Source organism: Vulpes vulpes, chromosome 13, assembly GCF_048418805.1.
Source record: "Vulpes vulpes isolate BD-2025 chromosome 13, VulVul3, whole genome shotgun sequence".
NCBI lineage: Eukaryota > Metazoa > Chordata > Mammalia > Carnivora > Canidae > Vulpes > Vulpes vulpes.
In genome coordinates this window covers 128152746-128156480 of record NC_132792.1, presented here as the reverse complement: position 1 = coordinate 128156480, position 3735 = coordinate 128152746, and the positions used below count along the sequence as shown (strand labels likewise).

Here is a 3735-nt window from a genome sequence, read left to right as displayed (position 1 = left end):
ATCTTTTGAAATGAGCATATGGTTTTATCCTTTGTTTTGTTGATGTGCTATATGATATTGATTGATTTGTTAATGTTGAAATATCTTTACATCCTAGCAACAAATCCAACTTAATCATGGTGAATAATTTTTTCAAAATATATTGTTAGACTTGGTTTGCTAATATTTTGTCAAGTATTTTTGCATCTATTTCACACTTTTGCATCATCAGATATAGGGGACTGTATTTCTTTTCTTTTTTTTGTGGTGTCTTTATTTGGTTTTGATATCTAAGTAATGATGGCCTTGGAGAATGTATTTGGAAGCTTTATTTTCTCTTCTATTTTTTGGAATAGTTTGAGAAGAATAGCTATTAACTCTTCTTTAAATGTTTGGTAGAACTCATTTGTGAGGCCATCCTGTCCTAGTCTTTTGTTTGTTGGGAGTTTTTGAGCACTGATTCAATTTCATTGCTGGTAATCAGTCTGTTCAAGTTTTCTATTTCTTCCTGCTTTAGTTTTGGTAGGTTATGTTTCTAAGAATTTATCTATTTCTTTTAGGTTATCCAATTTGTTGGCATATAATTTTTCTTAATATTTTCTTATATTTCTTCTTATTACTGTGGTATCAGTTATTTCCTCTTTTATTTCTTGTTTTGGGAAGTACAGTATACTTTACTGATGGTACATGACAGGGTGGGGCCCCCCAACCCCTCCCCTTCTTCAGGGAGTCTGGGATGGAAACTGTGGAGGTCAGGAAGTTCTTGGTGTGTTGGAAATGAGTGGGGCCAGAATTCCCTCATAGTTGAGAGCTTCTCTCTTCCTCTTGCTCTTGCTGGGGCTGGTGGTCCTGGGGGCTCTAACACCTTGGAGGCCATATGGACCATAACATCCACTATTGAGTTGCTGAAGCCAAATTCACTATTGTACCAGGAAATGAGCTTGACAAAGTTGTTATTGAGAACAGTGCCAGTCCCAGCATCGAAAGTGAAGAGTAGACGTCACTGTTAATGTTGTGGGAGACAACCTGGTCCTCAGTGTAGCCAAGGATACCTTTACTGCCTGCTTCATCACTTTCTTGATGTCATTGTATTTGGCAGCTTTCCCCAGACAGAAGGTCAGATCCACAACTGACACATTGTGGGTTGAGACACAGAAGGCCATGCCAGTGAGCTTTCCATTTAGCCCAGAGGTGACCTTGCCTACAATCTTGGTGGCACCAATAGAAGCAAGGACAGGATGATGTTCTGGGCAGCCCCTTGGCCATCACACCACATCTTCCCAGAGGAGCTGTCCACGTCTTCTGAGATGGCATATATTGTAGTTATGAGTCCCTCCGTGATGCCAAAGTTGTCATGGATGAACTTGGCCAGAGGGGCCATGTGGTTGGTGGCACAGGAGGCATTGCTGACAATCTTGAGGGAGTTGTCATACTTCTCATGGTTCATGCCTATTACAAATACGGGGGCATCAGCAGAAGGGATGATAATGATGATGACCCTCTCAGCTCCACCCTTCAAGTTTGCCCCAGCCTTCTCCATGGTAGAGAAGACCCCAGGGAACTCCACAACATACTCAGCACCAACATCAACCCAGTAGGAGCTCACTCTTAGAAGATCTGTATCTTCTAAGATGGGCTTTCCATTGATGACAAATTTCCCATTCTTAGCCTTGTCTGTGTTGTGGAAGTTGCCATGGGTGGAATCATAGTAGAACATGTAGACCATGTAGTTGAGGTAAATGAAAGAGTCACTGATAGTGACATTATCCACTTTACCAGAGTTAAAAGTAGCCCTGGTGCTGGGCACCCAATATGGCCAAACCCATTTCCTCTGATTTCACCATTGTGTCTCAGGGATGTGGCTGGCACTGCACCAGAAGATGTGGATGTCTGTTGAAAGGGGAGGAGTAGGAAGACTGTTCTTTTTTCATTTCTGATTTTGTTTATTTGAAAAATACGAATCTGCATAAAGGTTTATCAATTTTATTGATCTTATCAAAGAACCAACTACTAGTTTCATTCATCTCTTTTTTTTAAGTTCATATTTTATTTCTACCCTAATCTTTATTATTTCCTTCCTTCTGCTGGATTTGCATTTTGTTCTTTTTTTAGTTCCTTTAGGTGTAAGGATAGGTTGTTTATTTGAGATTTTTCTTACTTCTGGAGGTAGGCTTGTATTGCTATATACTTTCCCCATAGAACAGCTTTTGCTGCATCCCAAAGATTTTGGACTGTTGTGTTTTCATTTTCATTCGTCTCCACGTACTTTTTAACTTCCTCTGAATTTTTGGTTGACCCATTCATTGTTTAATGGTGTGTTATTTAACCTACGTGCATTTATGGTCATTCTAGCTTTTTTTTTTTCTTGTGATTGATTTCTAGTTTCATAGCATTGCAATTGTAAAAGATCTATGGTATGACTTCAACTTTCTTGAAATTTTTGAGGTTGGTTTCATTGCCTAACATGTGATCTATTGTGGAGAATGTTTCATGTGCTCTTGAAAAGAATGTGTATTTTTTTTAAAATTTTTTTATTTATGATAGTCACACACACACACAGAGAGAGAGAGAGAGAGAGAGGCAGAGACATAGGCAGAGGGAAAAGCAGGCTCCATGCACTGGGAGTCCAACATGGGATTAGATCCCGGGTCTCCAGGATCGCGCCCTGGGCCAAAGGCAGGCGCCAAAACGCTGCGCCACCCAGGGATCCCAAGAATGTGTATTTTGCTGTTTATGATGGGTTGTTCTGAACATGTCTATTAGATCCATCTGGTCCAATGTGTTATTCTATGTGTCATTCTAATCAATGTGTTGCCTTGTTGATTTTCTATTTAGACAATCTGTCCATTGATGTAAGTGGGATATTAAAGTCCCCTACTATTATTGTATTATTATCAATTAGATCTTTTATGTTTTTTATTAGCTGCTGTATGTGTTTGGGCGCTCTCATGTTGGGTGCATAAATATTTACAATCGTTAGATATTTCTGTTGGATTTTTCCTATTATGATTGTATATCGTCTTTTTATAAAGTCTCTTGTTACAGCCTTTGTTTTAAAGATTATTTTGTCTAATATAAGTATTGGTACTCTGGCTTTCTTCTGACATCCATTTGCATGAGAAATATTCCTCTACCACCTCACTTTCAATATGCAGGTGTCTTTAGGTCTAAAATGGGTCTCTTGTATACATATAAATTTGTTTTGTTTTTTATTCATTCTGTCACCTATGTCTTTTGATTAGAACATTTAGTCCTGTTACTTTCAAATTAACTATTTATAGATATGTACTTATTGAAATTTTGTTCCTTGCTTTACAGTTGTCTTTGTAGTTCTTCTCTGTTCCTTTTTCCTCTTTCTCTCTTCTCCCCTGGTTTACTGGCTTTCTTTGGTGATACACTTGGATTCCTTTCTTTTTATTTTTGGCATATCTATTACACTATTGGGTTTGTATATAACATCTTGTGCATATAGCAGTCTATATTGAGTTAATAGTCACTTAAGTTTGAACCCATTCTTTATTCCTCTCCCTTACATGGCTTGGTATATTGTCATACTTTACATCTTTTTATTTTGTGAACCCCTTGACTGATTTTTACAGATTTTACAGATATACTTAATTTTACTGCTTTTGTACTTTTCTTACTCCTGCTTATGGTCTTTCTTTTCCACTCCAAGAATCCCCTTTAACATTTCTTGTAGTGCTGGTTATTGATAATGAATTCCTTTAACTTTTGATTTCTCCAGGAAACTCTCTT

The 3735-nt window shown here is 37.9% G+C and overlaps 1 pseudogene; it reads right to left on the bottom strand.

The window, feature by feature from the left end:
- Positions 1–622: 622 nt before the first annotated feature.
- Positions 623–1947, bottom strand: LOC140595116 (glyceraldehyde-3-phosphate dehydrogenase-like; annotated as a pseudogene).
- Between the last annotated feature and the right edge of the window lie 1788 nt (positions 1948–3735).